Below are 22283 nucleotides of genomic sequence, written 5' to 3'. Positions count from 1 at the left end.
CGTCCTCCAGCTTCGCCCCCTCTTTCTATTGGTCCGGAGCCCCGTCAATTCCCCGGGCATTGTGAGCTGACAGGTGAAAGGTGGGAGCGGGTGACTGACGCCCCCACCACCCCCCCCCCCCCCCCAGGGGGCGGGGTTTATAAATACAGAGCGCGGCCCCAAGCCTGAATGTTTCCCTTTTGAATGCTCCAATTGAACTTGCCTCCACCTCACTCTCAGGCAGTGCATTCCAGACCTGAACCACTCACTGCGTGAAAAAGGTTTTCCTCATGTTGCCATTGCTTTTTTTTTTGCTTTAAATCTGCCCCCTCTCGATTCTTTAAGGGAGTGGGAACAGTTTCTCTCCACAAACATTGTCCCGAGCCCACATGATATTGAATACTTTTGTCAAATTACCTCTCAGCCTTGTCTTCTTCAAGGAAAATAGCCCCAATCTATCACCATAATTGAAGTTCCTCATCCTGGAACCATTGTTTTCTGCAATCTCTCCAATGCTTTCACAACGTTCTTTAAATGCGGCGCCCAGAACTGGAAGCAATACTCCAGCTGAGGCCGAACTCGTGTCTTGTTCAAGTTCAACATAACATCCTTGCTCTTGTACTCTGTTCCCCTGCTAATAAAGTCAAGGATACTGTATGCTTTATTTGCCGTTCTCTCAACCTTCCTGCCACCTGCGCATATAGAGCAGTTTCTGAAGCACATGGGGTTGTGGGTAATCCGGCAGCCATTCGACATAAAGTCTCAGTGAATCTTTATTGAATCTGGGGAAGTGAAGATGAGATTCTGCTACCATATGAGTTGTAATATAATAAAGATGAAGTTCCATTTCCTACCTTCCACACATTGTGATAATGGAGTTGTTGAAAATCAATCTCAATCAATAAGTCTGTAACAGACCAAGACACTGTTGTTCTGCTCTGCTTTGCATTTTAATAGGAATTACCAGATGCTTGTGCCACTGTGTGCTTTTGCTGTGGACAATAACGCCATCAGTCTTTTCTGTTGATCTTGTGCAGAGAGGCTGGTGTAGATAGAAGGTACAGTCTGAGCAGGAGTGACAATGGAATATTCTTGTGTCATAGTTTAGTAAGATCTGATCAGTTTCCAAGTGAGTGCGTTTGTACAAATGTAACTCAAATAGACACAGCTTGTGTCATAGTTTAGTGAGATCAGATCACTTACCAAGTCTGTGAGTATTTATAAATGTGACTCAGATTGCATCACTGTGGCTTAGTTGATAGCACCCTTGTCTTTAAGTCATATGTTTTTGGGCTCAAGTCTCACTCCAGGCTTGAGCACAAAAATCAAGGCCGACACTGCAGTGCAGTGCTGAGGGAGTGCTGGCTTTCAGATCAGATGTTGAACCGAGGCCTGTCTGCCTCCGTAGAGCAAGGTACTGAGGACACAGTCTTGATACACTCGGACTTTTGTGTTCCGTGTCAGTGCGCCATTTTCCCACACTTTCTTGGCCAGTCTGGACATAGCAGCAGATGCCTTTCCCATGCGCTTGTTGATTTCTGCATCGAGAGACAGGTTACTGGTGATAGTTAAGCCTAGGTAGGCGAACTCTTGAACCACTTCCAGAGCGCGGCCGCCGATATTGATGGATGGAGCATTTCTGACGTCCTGTCCCATGATGTTCGTTTTCTTGAGACTGATGGTTAGGCCAAATTCATTGCACAATTCACTGCCTGCCATTTATGCTCACACTCTTTGCTTTTTGTCTGTTAGCCAATCCTCTATCCACGCTAATATATTAACCCAACACCGTGAGTCCTTATCTCTTGCCTATTAATCTTTTATGTGGCACCTTATCGAATGCCTTTTGAAAATCCAGGTATACATCATCTACTGATTCCACTTTATCTACCCTACTGGTTACATACTCAAAAAAATTCTACAAGATTTGTCAAATAGGATCTCTCTTCAGCAAAATCCAGATCTAACTAGTGATTCATCGAACCTCATTGCCTTTGTGCACTCTGCTTCGATTTATAAAGACAAGGATTGTGTCAGTTTTTCAGACTACTTTTTCACTTAAGAGCAATGCACTCAGTTCCATTGCCCCAATGCATAAGACACACTTCCCTGACCGGGAATCGAACCCGGGCCGCGGCGGTGAAAGCGCCGAATCCTAACCACTAGGCCACCAGGGAAGAGGTGAGAGCTTGCTTAAAGATTTGTCCCACACTTTCTTGGCCAGTCTGGACATAGCAGCAGATGCCTTTCCCATGTGCTTGTTGATTTCTGCATCGAGAGACAGGTTACTGGTGATAGTTGAGCCTAGGTAGGTGAACTCTTGAACCACTTCCAGAACGAGGCCGCCGATATTGATGGATGGAGCATTTCTGACGTCCTGTCCCATGATGTTCGTTTTCTTGAGGCTGATGGCTAGGCCAAATTCATTGCACAATTCACTGCCTGCCATTTATGCTCACACTCTTTGCTTTTTGTCTGTTAGCCAATCCTCTATCCACGCTAATATATTAACCCAACACCATGAGTCCTTAGCTCTTGCCTATTAATCTTTTATGTGGTGCCTTATCGAGTGCCTTTTGAAAATCCAGGTATACAACATCTACTGATTCCACTTTATCTACCCTACTGGTTACATACTCAAAAAAATTCTACAAGATTTGTCAAACAGGATCTCTCTTCAGCAAAATCCAGATCTAACTAGTGATTCACAGAGGCTCATATAACCTCATTGCCTTTGTACCCTCTGCTTCGATTGAAAAAGACAAGGATTGTGTAGGCTTTTTGGACAGCTTTATCACTGAAGAGCAATGCACTCAGTTCCATTGCCCAATTGCATAAAACACACTTCCCTGACCGGGAATCGAACCCGGGCCGCGGCGGTGAGAGCGCCAAATCCTAACCACTAGACCACCAGGGAAGAGTCGACAGTATATTTAAACATTTGTCTACATATACCTGTAAAGCACTCAGATACCACAGAAGATCATTTTGCCTTTCCTCAATCTTCCTTCCAAAATACATCTTGGTTTTATTAACCCAGCTGCTGTCACCGCGCTCTCTGCCTCAGCCCCTGCCGGCCGCGCATGCTCAACTTACACCGCCCACCCGGCTGATTGACACCAGCCGCGGACCAATAGAAAGTGCAGGGGAGGAACAGGAACCCCCCGCCCCCGAAACTAGTCGGAGAGTTCGAGTGGCGTGACTTACCGCATTGACCAAGAGGGTCCCTCATTCGTCCTCCAGCTTCGCCCCCTCTTTCTATTGGTCCGGAGCCCCGTCAATTCCCCGGGCATTGTGAGCTGACAGGTGAAAGGTGGGAGCGGGTGACTGACGCCCCCACCCCCCCCCCCCCCGCCCCCCCCAGGGGGCGGGGTTTATAAATACAGAGCGCGGCCCCAAGCCTGAATGTTTCCCTTTTGAATGCTCCAATTGAACTTGCCTCCACCTCACTCTCAGGCAGTGCATTCCAGACCTGAACCACTCACTGCGTGAAAAAGGTTTTCCTCATGTTGCCATTGCTTTTTTTTTTGCTTTAAATCTGCCCCCTCTCGATTCTTTAAGGGAGTGGGAACAGTTTCTCTCCACAAACATTGTCCCGAGCCCACATGATATTGAATACTTTTGTCAAATTACCTCTCAGCCTTGTCTTCTTCAAGGAAAATAGCCCCAATCTATCACCATAATTGAAGTTCCTCATCCTGGAACCATTGTTTTCTGCAATCTCTCCAATGCTTTCACAACGTTCTTTAAATGCGGCGCCCAGAACTGGAAGCAATACTCCAGCTGAGGCCGAACTCGTGTCTTGTTCAAGTTCAACATAACATCCTTGCTCTTGTACTCTGTTCCCCTGCTAATAAAGTCAAGGATACTGTATGCTTTATTTGCCGTTCTCTCAACCTTCCTGCCACCTGCGCATATAGAGCAGTTTCTGAAGCACATGGGGTTGTGGGTAATCCGGCAGCCATTCGACATAAAGTCTCAGTGAATCTTTATTGAATCTGGGGAAGTGAAGATGAGATTCTGCTACCATATGAGTTGTAATATAATAAAGATGAAGTTCCATTTCCTACCTTCCACACATTGTGATAATGGAGTTGTTGAAAATCAATCTCAATCAATAAGTCTGTAACAGACCAAGACACTGTTGTTCTGCTCTGCTTTGCATTTTAATAGGAATTACCAGATGCTTGTGCCACTGTGTGCTTTTGCTGTGGACAATAACGCCATCAGTCTTTTCTGTTGATCTTGTGCAGAGAGGCTGGTGTAGATAGAAGGTACAGTCTGAGCAGGAGTGACAATGGAATATTCTTGTGTCATAGTTTAGTAAGATCTGATCAGTTTCCAAGTGAGTGCGTTTGTACAAATGTAACTCAAATAGACACAGCTTGTGTCATAGTTTAGTGAGATCAGATCACTTACCAAGTCTGTGAGTATTTATAAATGTGACTCAGATTGCATCACTGTGGCTTAGTTGATAGCACCCTTGTCTTTAAGTCATATGTTTTTGGGCTCAAGTCTCACTCCAGGCTTGAGCACAAAAATCAAGGCCGACACTGCAGTGCAGTGCTGAGGGAGTGCTGGCTTTCAGATCAGATGTTGAACCGAGGCCTGTCTGCCTCCGTAGAGCAAGGTACTGAGGACACAGTCTTGATACACTCGGACTTTTGTGTTCCGTGTCAGTGCGCCATTTTCCCACACTTTCTTGGCCAGTCTGGACATAGCAGCAGATGCCTTTCCCATGCGCTTGTTGATTTCTGCATCGAGAGACAGGTTACTGGTGATAGTTAAGCCTAGGTAGGCGAACTCTTGAACCACTTCCAGAGCGCGGCCGCCGATATTGATGGATGGAGCATTTCTGACGTCCTGTCCCATGATGTTCGTTTTCTTGAGACTGATGGTTAGGCCAAATTCATTGCACAATTCACTGCCTGCCATTTATGCTCACACTCTTTGCTTTTTGTCTGTTAGCCAATCCTCTATCCACGCTAATATATTAACCCAACACCGTGAGTCCTTATCTCTTGCCTATTAATCTTTTATGTGGCACCTTATCGAATGCCTTTTGAAAATCCAGGTATACATCATCTACTGATTCCACTTTATCTACCCTACTGGTTACATACTCAAAAAAATTCTACAAGATTTGTCAAATAGGATCTCTCTTCAGCAAAATCCAGATCTAACTAGTGATTCATCGAACCTCATTGCCTTTGTGCACTCTGCTTCGATTTATAAAGACAAGGATTGTGTCAGTTTTTCAGACGACTTTTTCACTTAAGAGCAATGCACTCAGTTCCATTGCCCCAATGCATAAGACACACTTCCCTGACCGGGAATCGAACCCGGGCCGCAGCGGTGAAAGCGCCGAATCCTAACCACTAGACCACCAGGGAAGAGGTGACAGTTTGCTCAAAGATTTGTCCCACACTTTCTTGGCCAGTCTGGACATAGCAGCAGATGCCTTTCCCATGTGCTTGTTGATTTCTGCATCGAGAGACAGGTTACTGGTGATAGTTGAGCCTAGGTAGGTGAACTCTTGAACCACTTCCAGAACGAGGCCGCCGATATTGATGGATGGAGCATTTCTGACGTCCTGTCCCATGATGTTCGTTTTCTTGAGGCTGATGGCTAGGCCAAATTCATTGCACAATTCACTGCCTGCCATTTATGCTCACACTCTTTGCTTTTTGTCTGTTAGCCAATCCTCTATCCACGCTAATATATTAACCCAACACCATGAGTCCTTAGCTCTTGCCTATTAATCTTTTATGTGGTGCCTTATCGAGTGCCTTTTGAAAATCCAGGTATACAACATCTACTGATTCCACTTTATCTACCCTACTGGTTACATACTCAAAAAAATTCTACAAGATTTGTCAAACAGGATCTCTCTTCAGCAAAATCCAGATCTAACTAGTGATTCACAGAGGCTCATATAACCTCATTGCCTTTGTACCCTCTGCTTCGATTGAAAAAGACAAGGATTGTGTAGGCTTTTTGGACAGCTTTATCACTGAAGAGCAATGCACTCAGTTCCATTGCCCAATTGCATAAAACACACTTCCCTGACCGGGAATCGAACCCGGGCCGCGGCGGTGAGAGCGCCAAATCCTAACCACTAGACCACCAGGGAAGAGTCGACAGTATATTTAAAGATTTGTCTACATATACCTGTAAAGCACTCAGATACCACAGAAGATCATTTTGCCTTTCCTCAATCTTCCTTCCAAAATACATCTTGGTTTTATTAACCCAGCTGCTGTCACCGCGCTCTCTGCCTCAGCCCCTGCCGGCCGCGCATGCTCAACTTACACCGCCCACCCGGCTGATTGACACCAGCCGCGGACCAATAGAAAGTGCAGGGGCGGGACAGGAACCCCCCGCCCCCGAAACCAGTCGGAGAGTTCGAGTGGCGTGACTTACCGCATTGACCAAGAGGGTCCCTCATTCGTCCTCCAGCTTCGCCCCCTCTTTCTATTGGTCCGGAGCCCCGTCAATTCCCCGGGCATTGTGAGCTGACAGGTGAAAGGTGGGAGCGGGTGACTGACGCCCCCACCACCCCCCCCCCCCCCCCAGGGGGCGGGGTTTATAAATACAGAGCGCGGCCCCAAGCCTGAATGTTTCCCTTTTGAATGCTCCAATTGAACTTGCCTCCACCTCACTCTCAGGCAGTGCATTCCAGACCTGAACCACTCACTGCGTGAAAAAGGTTTTCCTCATGTTGCCATTGCTTTTTTTTTTGCTTTAAATCTGCCCCCTCTCGATTCTTTAAGGGAGTGGGAACAGTTTCTCTCCACAAACATTGTCCCGAGCCCACATGATATTGAATACTTTTGTCAAATTACCTCTCAGCCTTGTCTTCTTCAAGGAAAATAGCCCCAATCTATCACCATAATTGAAGTTCCTCATCCTGGAACCATTGTTTTCTGCAATCTCTCCAATGCTTTCACAACGTTCTTTAAATGCGGCGCCCAGAACTGGAAGCAATACTCCAGCTGAGGCCGAACTCGTGTCTTGTTCAAGTTCAACATAACATCCTTGCTCTTGTACTCTGTTCCCCTGCTAATAAAGTCAAGGATACTGTATGCTTTATTTGCCGTTCTCTCAACCTTCCTGCCACCTGCGCATATAGAGCAGTTTCTGAAGCACATGGGGTTGTGGGTAATCCGGCAGCCATTCGACATAAAGTCTCAGTGAATCTTTATTGAATCTGGGGAAGTGAAGATGAGATTCTGCTACCATATGAGTTGTAATATAATAAAGATGAAGTTCCATTTCCTACCTTCCACACATTGTGATAATGGAGTTGTTGAAAATCAATCTCAATCAATAAGTCTGTAACAGACCAAGACACTGTTGTTCTGCTCTGCTTTGCATTTTAATAGGAATTACCAGATGCTTGTGCCACTGTGTGCTTTTGCTGTGGACAATAACGCCATCAGTCTTTTCTGTTGATCTTGTGCAGAGAGGCTGGTGTAGATAGAAGGTACAGTCTGAGCAGGAGTGACAATGGAATATTCTTGTGTCATAGTTTAGTAAGATCTGATCAGTTTCCAAGTGAGTGCGTTTGTACAAATGTAACTCAAATAGACACAGCTTGTGTCATAGTTTAGTGAGATCAGATCACTTACCAAGTCTGTGAGTATTTATAAATGTGACTCAGATTGCATCACTGTGGCTTAGTTGATAGCACCCTTGTCTTTAAGTCATATGTTTTTGGGCTCAAGTCTCACTCCAGGCTTGAGCACAAAAATCAAGGCCGACACTGCAGTGCAGTGCTGAGGGAGTGCTGGCTTTCAGATCAGATGTTGAACCGAGGCCTGTCTGCCTCCGTAGAGCAAGGTACTGAGGACACAGTCTTGATACACTCGGACTTTTGTGTTCCGTGTCAGTGCGCCATTTTCCCACACTTTCTTGGCCAGTCTGGACATAGCAGCAGATGCCTTTCCCATGCGCTTGTTGATTTCTGCATCGAGAGACAGGTTACTGGTGATAGTTAAGCCTAGGTAGGCGAACTCTTGAACCACTTCCAGAGCGCGGCCGCCGATATTGATGGATGGAGCATTTCTGACGTCCTGTCCCATGATGTTCGTTTTCTTGAGACTGATGGTTAGGCCAAATTCATTGCACAATTCACTGCCTGCCATTTATGCTCACACTCTTTGCTTTTTGTCTGTTAGCCAATCCTCTATCCACGCTAATATATTAACCCAACACCGTGAGTCCTTATCTCTTGCCTATTAATCTTTTATGTGGCACCTTATCGAATGCCTTTTGAAAATCCAGGTATACATCATCTACTGATTCCACTTTATCTACCCTACTGGTTACATACTCAAAAAAATTCTACAAGATTTGTCAAATAGGATCTCTCTTCAGCAAAATCCAGATCTAACTAGTGATTCATCGAACCTCATTGCCTTTGTGCACTCTGCTTCGATTTATAAAGACAAGGATTGTGTCAGTTTTTCAGACTACTTTTTCACTTAAGAGCAATGCACTCAGTTCCATTGCCCCAATGCATAAGACACACTTCCCTGACCGGGAATCGAACCCGGGCCGCGGCGGTGAAAGCGCCGAATCCTAACCACTAGGCCACCAGGGAAGAGGTGAGAGCTTGCTTAAAGATTTGTCCCACACTTTCTTGGCCAGTCTGGACATAGCAGCAGATGCCTTTCCCATGTGCTTGTTGATTTCTGCATCGAGAGACAGGTTACTGGTGATAGTTGAGCCTAGGTAGGTGAACTCTTGAACCACTTCCAGAACGAGGCCGCCGATATTGATGGATGGAGCATTTCTGACGTCCTGTCCCATGATGTTCGTTTTCTTGAGGCTGATGGCTAGGCCAAATTCATTGCACAATTCACTGCCTGCCATTTATGCTCACACTCTTTGCTTTTTGTCTGTTAGCCAATCCTCTATCCACGCTAATATATTAACCCAACACCATGAGTCCTTAGCTCTTGCCTATTAATCTTTTATGTGGTGCCTTATCGAGTGCCTTTTGAAAATCCAGGTATACAACATCTACTGATTCCACTTTATCTACCCTACTGGTTACATACTCAAAAAAATTCTACAAGATTTGTCAAACAGGATCTCTCTTCAGCAAAATCCAGATCTAACTAGTGATTCACAGAGGCTCATATAACCTCATTGCCTTTGTACCCTCTGCTTCGATTGAAAAAGACAAGGATTGTGTAGGCTTTTTGGACAGCTTTATCACTGAAGAGCAATGCACTCAGTTCCATTGCCCAATTGCATAAAACACACTTCCCTGACCGGGAATCGAACCCGGGCCGCGGCGGTGAGAGCGCCAAATCCTAACCACTAGACCACCAGGGAAGAGTCGACAGTATATTTAAACATTTGTCTACATATACCTGTAAAGCACTCAGATACCACAGAAGATCATTTTGCCTTTCCTCAATCTTCCTTCCAAAATACATCTTGGTTTTATTAACCCAGCTGCTGTCACCGCGCTCTCTGCCTCAGCCCCTGCCGGCCGCGCATGCTCAACTTACACCGCCCACCCGGCTGATTGACACCAGCCGCGGACCAATAGAAAGTGCAGGGGCGGGACAGGAACCCCCCGCCCCCGAAACCAGTCGGAGAGTTCGAGTGGCGTGACTTACCGCATTGACCAAGAGGGTCCCTCATTCGTCCTCCAGCTTCGCCCCCTCTTTCTATTGGTCCGGAGCCCCGTCAATTCCCCGGGCATTGTGAGCTGACAGGTGAAAGGTGGGAGCGGGTGACTGACGCCCCCACCCCCCCCCACCCCCCAGGGGGCGGGGTTTATAAATACAGAGCGCGGCCCCAAGCCTGAATGTTTCCCTTTTGAATGCTCCAATTGAACTTGCCTCCACCTCACTCTCAGGCAGTGCATTCCAGACCTGAACCACTCACTGCGTGAAAAAGGTTTTCCTCATGTTGCCATTGCTTTTTTTTTTTGCTTTAAATCTGCCCCCTCTCGATTCTTTAAGGGAGTGGGAACAGTTTCTCTCCACAAACATTGTCCCGAGCCCACATGATATTGAATACTTTTGTCAAATTACCTCTCAGCCTTGTCTTCTTCAAGGAAAATAGCCCCAATCTATCACCATAATTGAAGTTCCTCATCCTGGAACCATTGTTTTCTGCAATCTCTCCAATGCTTTCACAACGTTCTTTAAATGCGGCGCCCAGAACTGGAAGCAATACTCCAGCTGAGGCCGAACTCGTGTCTTGTTCAAGTTCAACATAACATCCTTGCTCTTGTACTCTGTTCCCCTGCTAATAAAGTCAAGGATACTGTATGCTTTATTTGCCGTTCTCTCAACCTTCCTGCCACCTGCGCATATAGAGCAGTTTCTGAAGCACATGGGGTTGTGGGTAATCCGGCAGCCATTCGACATAAAGTCTCAGTGAATCTTTATTGAATCTGGGGAAGTGAAGATGAGATTCTGCTACCATATGAGTTGTAATATAATAAAGATGAAGTTCCATTTCCTACCTTCCACACATTGTGATAATGGAGTTGTTGAAAATCAATCTCAATCAATAAGTCTGTAACAGACCAAGACACTGTTGTTCTGCTCTGCTTTGCATTTTAATAGGAATTACCAGATGCTTGTGCCACTGTGTGCTTTTGCTGTGGACAATAACGCCATCAGTCTTTTCTGTTGATCTTGTGCAGAGAGGCTGGTGTAGATAGAAGGTACAGTCTGAGCAGGAGTGACAATGGAATATTCTTGTGTCATAGTTTAGTAAGATCTGATCAGTTTCCAAGTGAGTGCGTTTGTACAAATGTAACTCAAATAGACACAGCTTGTGTCATAGTTTAGTGAGATCAGATCACTTACCAAGTCTGTGAGTATTTATAAATGTGACTCAGATTGCATCACTGTGGCTTAGTTGATAGCACCCTTGTCTTTAAGTCATATGTTTTTGGGCTCAAGTCTCACTCCAGGCTTGAGCACAAAAATCAAGGCCGACACTGCAGTGCAGTGCTGAGGGAGTGCTGGCTTTCAGATCAGATGTTGAACCGAGGCCTGTCTGCCTCCGTAGAGCAAGGTACTGAGGACACAGTCTTGATACACTCGGACTTTTGTGTTCCGTGTCAGTGCGCCATTTTCCCACACTTTCTTGGCCAGTCTGGACATAGCAGCAGATGCCTTTCCCATGCGCTTGTTGATTTCTGCATCGAGAGACAGGTTACTGGTGATAGTTAAGCCTAGGTAGGCGAACTCTTGAACCACTTCCAGAGCGCGGCCGCCGATATTGATGGATGGAGCATTTCTGACGTCCTGTCCCATGATGTTCGTTTTCTTGAGACTGATGGTTAGGCCAAATTCATTGCACAATTCACTGCCTGCCATTTATGCTCACACTCTTTGCTTTTTGTCTGTTAGCCAATCCTCTATCCACGCTAATATATTAACCCAACACCGTGAGTCCTTATCTCTTGCCTATTAATCTTTTATGTGGCACCTTATCGAATGCCTTTTGAAAATCCAGGTATACATCATCTACTGATTCCACTTTATCTACCCTACTGGTTACATACTCAAAAAAATTCTACAAGATTTGTCAAATAGGATCTCTCTTCAGCAAAATCCAGATCTAACTAGTGATTCATCGAACCTCATTGCCTTTGTGCACTCTGCTTCGATTTATAAAGACAAGGATTGTGTCAGTTTTTCAGACTACTTTTTCACTTAAGAGCAATGCACTCAGTTCCATTGCCCCACTGCATAAGACACACTTCCCTGACCGGGAATCGAACCCGCGCCGCGGCGGTGAAAGCGCCGAATCCTAACCACTAGACCACCAGGGAAGAGGTGACAGTTTGCTTGAAGATTTGTCCCACACTTTCTTGGCCAGTCTGGACATAGCAGCAGATGCCTTTCCCATGTGCTTGTTGATTTCTGCATCGAGAGACAGGTTACTGGTGATAGTTGAGCCTAGGTAGGTGAACTCTTGAACCACTTCCAGAACGAGGCCGCCGATATTGATGGATGGAGCATTTCTGACGTCCTGTCCCATGATGTTCGTTTTCTTGAGGCTGATGGCTAGGCCAAATTCATTGCACAATTCACTGCCTGCCATTTATGCTCACACTCTTTGCTTTTTGTCTGTTAGCCAATCCTCTATCCACGCTAATATATTAACCCAACACCATGAGTCCTTAGCTCTTGCCTATTAATCTTTTATGTGGTGCCTTATCGAGTGCCTTTTGAAAATCCAGGTATACAACATCTACTGATTCCACTTTATCTACCCTACTGGTTACATACTCAAAAAAATTCTACAAGATTTGTCAAACAGGATCTCTCTTCAGCAAAATCCAGATCTAACTAGTGATTCACAGAGGCTCATATAACCTCATTGCCTTTGTACCCTCTGCTTCGATTGAAAAAGACAAGGATTGTGTAGGCTTTTTGGACAGCTTTATCACTGAAGAGCAATGCACTCAGTTCCATTGCCCAATTGCATAAAACACACTTCCCTGACCGGGAATCGAACCCGGGCCGCGGCGGTGAGAGCGCCAAATCCTAACCACTAGACCACCAGGGAAGAGTCGACAGTATATTTAAACATTTGTCTACATATACCTGTAAAGCACTCAGATACCACAGAAGATCATTTTGCCTTTCCTCAATCTTCCTTCCAAAATACATCTTGGTTTTATTAACCCAGCTGCTGTCACCGCGCTCTCTGCCTCAGCCCCTGCCGGCCGCGCATGCTCAACTTACACCGCCCACCCGGCTGATTGACACCAGCCGCGGACCAATAGAAAGTGCAGGGGCGGGACAGGAACCCCCCGCCCCCGAAACCAGTCGGAGAGTTCGAGTGGCGTGACTTACCGCATTGACCAAGAGGGTCCCTCATTCGTCCTCCAGCTTCGCCCCCTCTTTCTATTGGTCCGGAGCCCCGTCAATTCCCCGGGCATTGTGAGCTGACAGGTGAAAGGTGGGAGCGGGTGACTGACGCCCCCACCCCCCCCCCACCCCCCAGGGGGCGGGGTTTATAAATACAGAGCGCGGCCCCAAGCCTGAATGTTTCCCTTTTGAATGCTCCAATTGAACTTGCCTCCACCTCACTCTCAGGCAGTGCATTCCAGACCTGAACCACTCACTGCGTGAAAAAGGTTTTCCTCATGTTGCCATTGCTTTTTTTTTTGCTTTAAATCTGCCCCCTCTCGATTCTTTAAGGGAGTGGGAACAGTTTCTCTCCACAAACATTGTCCCGAGCCCACATGATATTGAATACTTTTGTCAAATTACCTCTCAGCCTTGTCTTCTTCAAGGAAAATAGCCCCAATCTATCACCATAATTGAAGTTCCTCATCCTGGAACCATTGTTTTCTGCAATCTCTCCAATGCTTTCACAACGTTCTTTAAATGCGGCGCCCAGAACTGGAAGCAATACTCCAGCTGAGGCCGAACTCGTGTCTTGTTCAAGTTCAACATAACATCCTTGCTCTTGTACTCTGTTCCCCTGCTAATAAAGTCAAGGATACTGTATGCTTTATTTGCCGTTCTCTCAACCTTCCTGCCACCTGCGCATATAGAGCAGTTTCTGAAGCACATGGGGTTGTGGGTAATCCGGCAGCCATTCGACATAAAGTCTCAGTGAATCTTTATTGAATCTGGGGAAGTGAAGATGAGATTCTGCTACCATATGAGTTGTAATATAATAAAGATGAAGTTCCATTTCCTACCTTCCACACATTGTGATAATGGAGTTGTTGAAAATCAATCTCAATCAATAAGTCTGTAACAGACCAAGACACTGTTGTTCTGCTCTGCTTTGCATTTTAATAGGAATTACCAGATGCTTGTGCCACTGTGTGCTTTTGCTGTGGACAATAACGCCATCAGTCTTTTCTGTTGATCTTGTGCAGAGAGGCTGGTGTAGATAGAAGGTACAGTCTGAGCAGGAGTGACAATGGAATATTCTTGTGTCATAGTTTAGTAAGATCTGATCAGTTTCCAAGTGAGTGCGTTTGTACAAATGTAACTCAAATAGACACAGCTTGTGTCATAGTTTAGTGAGATCAGATCACTTACCAAGTCTGTGAGTATTTATAAATGTGACTCAGATTGCATCACTGTGGCTTAGTTGATAGCACCCTTGTCTTTAAGTCATATGTTTTTGGGCTCAAGTCTCACTCCAGGCTTGAGCACAAAAATCAAGGCCGACACTGCAGTGCAGTGCTGAGGGAGTGCTGGCTTTCAGATCAGATGTTGAACCGAGGCCTGTCTGCCTCCGTAGAGCAAGGTACTGAGGACACAGTCTTGATACACTCGGACTTTTGTGTTCCGTGTCAGTGCGCCATTTTCCCACACTTTCTTGGCCAGTCTGGACATAGCAGCAGATGCCTTTCCCATGCGCTTGTTGATTTCTGCATCGAGAGACAGGTTACTGGTGATAGTTAAGCCTAGGTAGGCGAACTCTTGAACCACTTCCAGAGCGCGGCCGCCGATATTGATGGATGGAGCATTTCTGACGTCCTGTCCCATGATGTTCGTTTTCTTGAGACTGATGGTTAGGCCAAATTCATTGCACAATTCACTGCCTGCCATTTATGCTCACACTCTTTGCTTTTTGTCTGTTAGCCAATCCTCTATCCACGCTAATATATTAACCCAACACCGTGAGTCCTTATCTCTTGCCTATTAATCTTTTATGTGGCACCTTATCGAATGCCTTTTGAAAATCCAGGTATACATCATCTACTGATTCCACTTTATCTACCCTACTGGTTACATACTCAAAAAAATTCTACAAGATTTGTCAAATAGGATCTCTCTTCAGCAAAATCCAGATCTAACTAGTGATTCATCGAACCTCATTGCCTTTGTGCACTCTGCTTCGATTTATAAAGACAAGGATTGTGTCAGTTTTTCAGACTACTTTTTCACTTAAGAGCAATGCACTCAGTTCCATTGCCCCAATGCATAAGACACACTTCCCTGACCGGGAATCGAACCCGGGCCGCGGCGGTGAAAGCGCCGAAGCCTAACCACTAGACCACCAGGGAAGAGGTGACAGTTTGCTTAAAGATTTGTCCCACACTTTCTTGGCCAGTCTGGACATAGCAGCAGATGCCTTTCCCATGTGCTTGTTGATTTCTGCATCGAGAGACAGGTTACTGGTGATAGTTGAGCCTAGGTAGGTGAACTCTTGAACCACTTCCAGAACGAGGCCGCCGATATTGATGGATGGAGCATTTCTGACGTCCTGTCCCATGATGTTCGTTTTCTTGAGGCTGATGGCTAGGCCAAATTCATTGCACAATTCACTGCCTGCCATTTATGCTCACACTCTTTGCTTTTTGTCTGTTAGCCAATCCTCTATCCACGCTAATATATTAACCCAACACCATGAGTCCTTAGCTCTTGCCTATTAATCTTTTATGTGGTGCCTTATCGAGTGCCTTTTGAAAATCCAGGTATACAACATCTACTGATTCCACTTTATCTACCCTACTGGTTACATACTCAAAAAAATTCTACAAGATTTGTCAAACAGGATCTCTCTTCAGCAAAATCCAGATCTAACTAGTGATTCACAGAGGCTCATATAACCTCATTGCCTTTGTACCCTCTGCTTCGATTGAAAAAGACAAGGATTGTGTAGGCTTTTTGGACAGCTTTATCACTGAAGAGCAATGCACTCAGTTCCATTGCCCAATTGCATAAAACACACTTCCCTGACCGGGAATCGAACCCGGGCCGCGGCGGTGAGAGCGCCAAATCCTAACCACTAGACCACCAGGGAAGAGTCGACAGTATATTTAAAGATTTGTCTACATATACCTGTAAAGCACTCAGATACCACAGAAGATCATTTTGCCTTTCCTCAATCTTCCTTCCAAAATACATCTTGGTTTTATTAACCCAGCTGCTGTCACCGCGCTCTCTGCCTCAGCCCCTGCCGGCCGCGCATGCTCAACTTACACCGCCCACCCGGCTGATTGACACCAGCCGCGGACCAATAGAAAGTGCAGGGGCGGGACAGGAACCCCCCGCCCCCGAAACCAGTCGGAGAGTTCGAGTGGCGTGACTTACCGCATTGACCAAGAGGGTCCCTCATTCGTCCTCCAGCTTCGCCCCCTCTTTCTATTGGTCCGGAGCCCCGTCAATTCCCCGGGCATTGTGAGCTGACAGGTGAAAGGTGGGAGCGGGTGACTGACGCCCCCACCCCCCCCCACCCCCCAGGGGGCGGGGTTTATAAATACAGAGCGCGGCCCCAAGCCTGAATGTTTCCCTTTTGAATGCTCCAATTGAACTTGCCTCCACCTCACTCTCAGGCAGTGCATTCCAGACCTGAACCACTCACTGCGTGAAAAAGGTTTTCCTCATGTTGCCATTGCTTTTTTTTTTGCTTTAAATCTGCCCCCTCTCGATTCTTTAAGGGAGTGGGAACAGTTTCTCTCCACAAACATTGTCCCGAGCCCACATGATATTGAATACTTTTGTCAAATTACCTCTCAGCCTTGTCTTCTTCAAGGAAAATAGCCCCAATCTATCACCATAATTGAAGTTCCTCATCCTGGAACCATTGTTTTCTGCAATCTCTCCAATGCTTTCACAACGTTCTTTAAATGCGGCGCCCAGAACTGGAAGCAATACTCCAGCTGAGGCCGAACTCGTGTCTTGTTCAAGTTCAACATAACATCCTTGCTCTTGTACTCTGTTCCCCTGCTAATAAAGTCAAGGATACTGTATGCTTTATTTGCCGTTCTCTCAACCTTCCTGCCACCTGCGCATATAGAGCAGTTTCTGAAGCACATGGGGTTGTGGGTAATCCGGCAGCCATTCGACATAAAGTCTCAGTGAATCTTTATTGAATCTGGGGAAGTGAAGATGAGATTCTGCTACCATATGAGTTGTAATATAATAAAGATGAAGTTCCATTTCCTACCTTCCACACATTGTGATAATGGAGTTGTTGAAAATCAATCTCAATCAATAAGTCTGTAACAGACCAAGACACTGTTGTTCTGCTCTGCTTTGCATTTTAATAGGAATTACCAGATGCTTGTGCCACTGTGTGCTTTTGCTGTGGACAATAACGCCATCAGTCTTTTCTGTTGATCTTGTGCAGAGAGGCTGGTGTAGATAGAAGGTACAGTCTGAGCAGGAGTGACAATGGAATATTCTTGTGTCATAGTTTAGTAAGATCTGATCAGTTTCCAAGTGAGTGCGTTTGTACAAATGTAACTCAAATAGACACAGCTTGTGTCATAGTTTAGTGAGATCAGATCACTTACCAAGTCTGTGAGTATTTATAAATGTGACTCAGATTGCATCACTGTGGCTTAGTTGATAGCACCCTTGTCTTTAAGTCATATGTTTTTGGGCTCAAGTCTCACTCCAGGCTTGAGCACAAAAATCAAGGCCGACACTGCAATGCAGTGCTGAGGGAGTGCTGGCTTTCAGATCAGATGTTGAACCGAGGCCTGTCTGCCTCCGTAGAGCAAGGTACTGAGGACACAGTCTTGATACACTCGGACTTTTGTGTTCCGTGTCAGTGCGCCATTTTCCCACACTTTCTTGGCCAGTCTGGACATAGCAGCAGATGCCTTTCCCATGCGCTTGTTGATTTCTGCATCGAGAGACAGGTTACTGGTGATAGTTAAGCCTAGGTAGGCGAACTCTTGAACCACTTCCAGAGCGCGGCCGCCGATATTGATGGATGGAGCATTTCTGACGTCCTGTCCCATGATGTTCGTTTTCTTGAGACTGATGGTTAGGCCAAATTCATTGCACAATTCACTGCCTGCCATTTATGCTCACACTCTTTGCTTTTTGTCTGTTAGCCAATCCTCTATCCACGCTAATATATTAACCCAACACCGTGAGTCCTTATCTCTTGCCTATTAATCTTTTATGTGGCACCTTATCGAATGCCTTTTGAAAATCCAGGTATACATCATCTACTGATTCCACTTTATCTACCCTACTGGTTACATACTCAAAAAAATTCTACAAGATTTGTCAAATAGGATCTCTCTTCAGCAAAATCCAGATCTAACTAGTGATTCATCGAACCTCATTGCCTTTGTGCACTCTGCTTCGATTTATAAAGACAAGGATTGTGTCAGTTTTTCAGACTACTTTTTCACTTAAGAGCAATGCACTCAGTTCCATTGCCCCAATGCATAAGACACACTTCCCTGACCGGGAATCGAACCCGGGCCGCAGCGGTGAAAGCGCCGAATCCTAACCACTAGACCACCAGGGAAGAGGTGACAGTTTGCTCAAAGATTTGTCCCACACTTTCTTGGCCAGTCTGGACATAGCAGCAGATGCCTTTCCCATGTGCTTGTTGATTTCTGCATCGAGAGACAGGTTACTGGTGATAGTTGAGCCTAGGTAGGTGAACTCTTGAACCACTTCCAGAACGAGGCCGCCGATATTGATGGATGGAGCATTTCTGACGTCCTGTCCCATGATGTTCGTTTTCTTGAGGCTGATGGCTAGGCCAAATTCATTGCACAATTCACTGCCTGCCATTTATGCTCACACTCTTTGCTTTTTGTCTGTTAGCCAATCCTCTATCCACGCTAATATATTAACCCAACACCATGAGTCCTTAGCTCTTGCCTATTAATCTTTTATGTGGTGCCTTATCGAGTGCCTTTTGAAAATCCAGGTATACAACATCTACTGATTCCACTTTATCTACCCTACTGGTTACATACTCAAAAAAATTCTACAAGATTTGTCAAACAGGATCTCTCTTCAGCAAAATCCAGATCTAACTAGTGATTCACAGAGGCTCATATAACCTCATTGCCTTTGTACCCTCTGCTTCGATTGAAAAAGACAAGGATTGTGTAGGCTTTTTGGACAGCTTTATCACTGAAGAGCAATGCACTCAGTTCCATTGCCCAATTGCATAAAACACACTTCCCTGACCGGGAATCGAACCCGGGCCGCGGCGGTGAGAGCACCAAATCCTAACCACTAGACCACCAGGGAAGAGTCGACAGTATATTTAAAGATTTGTCTACATATACCTGTAAAGCACTCAGATACCACAGAAGATCATTTTGCCTTTCCTCAATCTTCCTTCCAAAATACATCTTGGTTTTATTAACCCAGCTGCTGTCACCGCGCTCTCTGCCTCAGCCCCTGCCGGCCGCGCATGCTCAACTTACACCGCCCACCCGGCTGATTGACACCAGCCGCGGACCAATAGAAAGTGCAGGGGCGGGACAGGAACCCCCCGCCCCCGAAACCAGTCGGAGAGTTCGAGTGGCGTGACTTACCGCATTGACCAAGAGGGTCCCTCATTCGTCCTCCAGCTTCGCCCCCTCTTTCTATTGGTCCGGAGCCCCGTCAATTCCCCGGGCATTGTGAGCTGACAGGTGAAAGGTGGGATCGGGTGACTGACGCCCCCACCCCCCCCCACCCCCCAGGGGGCGGGGTTTATAAATACAGAGCGCGGCCCCAAGCCTGAATGTTTCCCTTTTGAATGCTCCAATTGAACTTGCCTCCACCTCACTCTCAGGCAGTGCATTCCAGACCTGAACCACTCACTGCGTGAAAAAGGTTTTCCTCATGTTGCCATTGCTTTTTTTTTTGCTTTAAATCTGCCCCCTCTCGATTCTTTAAGGGAGTGGGAACAGTTTCTCTCCACAAACATTGTCCCGAGCCCACATGATATTGAATACTTTTGTCAAATTACCTCTCAGCCTTGTCTTCTTCAAGGAAAATAGCCCCAATCTATCACCATAATTGAAGTTCCTCATCCTGGAACCATTGTTTTCTGCAATCTCTCCAATGCTTTCACAACGTTCTTTAAATGCGGCGCCCAGAACTGGAAGCAATACTCCAGCTGAGGCCGAACTCGTGTCTTGTTCAAGTTCAACATAACATCCTTGCTCTTGTACTCTGTTCCCCTGCTAATAAAGTCAAGGATACTGTATGCTTTATTTGCCGTTCTCTCAACCTTCCTGCCACCTGCGCATATAGAGCAGTTTCTGAAGCACATGGGGTTGTGGGTAATCCGGCAGCCATTCGACATAAAGTCTCAGTGAATCTTTATTGAATCTGGGGAAGTGAAGATGAGATTCTGCTACCATATGAGTTGTAATATAATAAAGATGAAGTTCCATTTCCTACCTTCCACACATTGTGATAATGGAGTTGTTGAAAATCAATCTCAATCAATAAGTCTGTAACAGACCAAGACACTGTTGTTCTGCTCTGCTTTGCATTTTAATAGGAATTACCAGATGCTTGTGCCACTGTGTGCTTTTGCTGTGGACAATAACGCCATCAGTCTTTTCTGTTGATCTTGTGCAGAGAGGCTGGTGTAGATAGAAGGTACAGTCTGAGCAGGAGTGACAATGGAATATTCTTGTGTCATAGTTTAGTAAGATCTGATCAGTTTCCAAGTGAGTGCGTTTGTACAAATGTAACTCAAATAGACACAGCTTGTGTCATAGTTTAGTGAGATCAGATCACTTACCAAGTCTGTGAGTATTTATAAATGTGACTCAGATTGCATCACTGTGGCTTAGTTGATAGCACCCTTGTCTTTAAGTCATATGTTTTTGGGCTCAAGTCTCACTCCAGGCTTGAGCACAAAAATCAAGGCCGACACTGCAGTGCAGTGCTGAGGGAGTGCTGGCTTTCAGATCAGATGTTGAACCGAGGCCTGTCTGCCTCCGTAGAGCAAGGTACTGAGGACACAGTCTTGATACACTCGGACTTTTGTGTTCCGTGTCAGTGCGCCATTTTCCCACACTTTCTTGGCCAGTCTGGACATAGCAGCAGATGCCTTTCCCATGCGCTTGTTGATTTCTGCATCGAGAGACAGGTTACTGGTGATAGTTAAGCCTAGGTAGGCGAGCTCTTGAACCACTTCCAGAGCGCGGCCGCCGATATTGATGGATGGAGCATTTCTGACGTCCTGTCCCATGATGTTCGTTTTCTTGAGACTGATGGTTAGGCCAAATTCATTGCACAATTCACTGCCTGCCATTTATGCTCACACTCTTTGCTTTTTGTCTGTTAGCCAATCCTCTATCCACGCTAATATATTAACCCAACACCGTGAGTCCTTATCTCTTGCCTATTAATCTTTTATGTGGCACCTTATCGAATGCCTTTTGAAAATCCAGGTATACATCATCTACTGATTCCACTTTATCTACCCTACTGGTTACATACTCAAAAAAATTCTACAAGATTTGTCAAATAGGATCTCTCTTCAGCAAAATCCAGATCTAACTAGTGATTCATCGAACCTCATTGCCTTTGTGCACTCTGCTTCGATTTATAAAGACAAGGATTGTGTCAGTTTTTCAGACTACTTTTTCACTTAAGAGCAATGCACTCAGTTCCATTGCCCCAATGCATAAGACACACTTCCCTGACCGGGAATCGAACCCGGGCCGCGGCGGAGAAAGCGCCGAATCCGAAAGCGGAGAATGATGGGGTATAGATTAAATTGTCCTTGACAGAGGACAAAGGATCGGCACAACATTGTGGGCCGAAGGGCCTGTTCTGTGCTGTATGTTCTATGTTCTAACCACTAGACCACCAGGGAAGAGGTGACAGTTTGCTTAAAGATTTGTCCCACACTTTCTTGGCCAGTCTGGACATAGCAGCAGATGCCTTTCCCATGTGCTTGTTGATTTCTGCATCGAGAGACAGGTTACTGGTGATAGTTGAGCCTAGGTAGGTGAACTCTTGAACCACTTCCAGAACGAGGCCGCCGATATTGATGGATGGAGCATTTCTGACGTCCTGTCCCATGATGTTCGTTTTCTTGAGGCTGATGGCTAGGCCAAATTCATTGCACAATTCACTGCCTGCCATTTATGCTCACACTCTTTGCTTTTTGTCTGTTAGCCAATCCTCTATCCACGCTAATATATTAACCCAACACCATGAGTCCTTAGCTCTTGCCTATTAATCTTTTATGTGGTGCCTTATCGAGTGCCTTTTGAAAATCCAGGTATACAACATCTACTGATTCCACTTTATCTACCCTACTGGTTACATACTCAAAAAAATTCTACAAGATTTGTCAAACAGGATCTCTCTTCAGCAAAATCCAGATCTAACTAGTGATTCACAGAGGCTCATATAACCTCATTGCCTTTGTACCCTCTGCTTCGATTGAAAAAGACAAGGATTGTGTAGGCTTTTTGGACAGCTTTATCACTGAAGAGCAATGCACTCAGTTCCATTGCCCAATTGCATAAAACACACTTCCCTGACCGGGAATCGAACCCGGGCCGCGGCGGTGAGAGCGCCAAATCCTAACCACTAGACCACCAGGGAAGAGTCGACAGT

General features: G+C 45.8%; 13 non-coding genes across 13 annotated transcripts; all 13 read right to left on the bottom strand.

The window, feature by feature from the left end:
* Nucleotides 1–2084: 2084 nt before the first annotated feature.
* trnae-uuc (transfer RNA glutamic acid (anticodon UUC)) lies at nucleotides 2085–2156 on the bottom strand. Its single transcript has one exon. It is a non-coding gene; the product is annotated as a tRNA-Glu (tRNA).
* A 668-nt stretch (nucleotides 2157–2824) lies between these two features.
* Nucleotides 2825–2896, bottom strand: trnae-cuc (transfer RNA glutamic acid (anticodon CUC)). The gene has a single exon. It is a non-coding gene; the product is annotated as a tRNA-Glu (tRNA).
* Nucleotides 2897–5300: 2404 nt separating this feature from the next.
* trnae-uuc (transfer RNA glutamic acid (anticodon UUC)) lies at nucleotides 5301–5372 on the bottom strand. The gene has a single exon. It is a non-coding gene; the product is annotated as a tRNA-Glu (tRNA).
* Nucleotides 5373–6040: 668 nt separating this feature from the next.
* Nucleotides 6041–6112, bottom strand: trnae-cuc (transfer RNA glutamic acid (anticodon CUC)). Its single transcript has one exon. It is a non-coding gene; the product is annotated as a tRNA-Glu (tRNA).
* Nucleotides 6113–8512: 2400 nt separating this feature from the next.
* Nucleotides 8513–8584, bottom strand: trnae-uuc (transfer RNA glutamic acid (anticodon UUC)). The gene has a single exon. It is a non-coding gene; the product is annotated as a tRNA-Glu (tRNA).
* A 668-nt stretch (nucleotides 8585–9252) lies between these two features.
* Nucleotides 9253–9324, bottom strand: trnae-cuc (transfer RNA glutamic acid (anticodon CUC)). The gene has a single exon. It is a non-coding gene; the product is annotated as a tRNA-Glu (tRNA).
* A 2398-nt stretch (nucleotides 9325–11722) lies between these two features.
* trnae-uuc (transfer RNA glutamic acid (anticodon UUC)) lies at nucleotides 11723–11794 on the bottom strand. Its single transcript has one exon. It is a non-coding gene; the product is annotated as a tRNA-Glu (tRNA).
* A 668-nt stretch (nucleotides 11795–12462) lies between these two features.
* trnae-cuc (transfer RNA glutamic acid (anticodon CUC)) lies at nucleotides 12463–12534 on the bottom strand. Its single transcript has one exon. It is a non-coding gene; the product is annotated as a tRNA-Glu (tRNA).
* Nucleotides 12535–14932: 2398 nt separating this feature from the next.
* Nucleotides 14933–15004, bottom strand: trnae-uuc (transfer RNA glutamic acid (anticodon UUC)). Its single transcript has one exon. It is a non-coding gene; the product is annotated as a tRNA-Glu (tRNA).
* A 668-nt stretch (nucleotides 15005–15672) lies between these two features.
* trnae-cuc (transfer RNA glutamic acid (anticodon CUC)) lies at nucleotides 15673–15744 on the bottom strand. Its single transcript has one exon. It is a non-coding gene; the product is annotated as a tRNA-Glu (tRNA).
* Nucleotides 15745–18141: 2397 nt separating this feature from the next.
* On the bottom strand, nucleotides 18142–18213 carry trnae-uuc (transfer RNA glutamic acid (anticodon UUC)). Its single transcript has one exon. It is a non-coding gene; the product is annotated as a tRNA-Glu (tRNA).
* A 668-nt stretch (nucleotides 18214–18881) lies between these two features.
* On the bottom strand, nucleotides 18882–18953 carry trnae-cuc (transfer RNA glutamic acid (anticodon CUC)). The gene has a single exon. It is a non-coding gene; the product is annotated as a tRNA-Glu (tRNA).
* A 3246-nt stretch (nucleotides 18954–22199) lies between these two features.
* On the bottom strand, nucleotides 22200–22271 carry trnae-cuc (transfer RNA glutamic acid (anticodon CUC)). Its single transcript has one exon. It is a non-coding gene; the product is annotated as a tRNA-Glu (tRNA).
* Between the last annotated feature and the right edge of the window lie 12 nt (nucleotides 22272–22283).

The sequence above is a fragment of the Heterodontus francisci genome, chromosome 34 (assembly GCF_036365525.1).
Source record: "Heterodontus francisci isolate sHetFra1 chromosome 34, sHetFra1.hap1, whole genome shotgun sequence".
Taxonomy (NCBI): Eukaryota; Metazoa; Chordata; class Chondrichthyes; order Heterodontiformes; family Heterodontidae; genus Heterodontus; species Heterodontus francisci.
The sequence above is the reverse complement of the archived record's forward strand: the minus strand, read 5'-3'. Positions and strand labels throughout refer to the sequence as shown.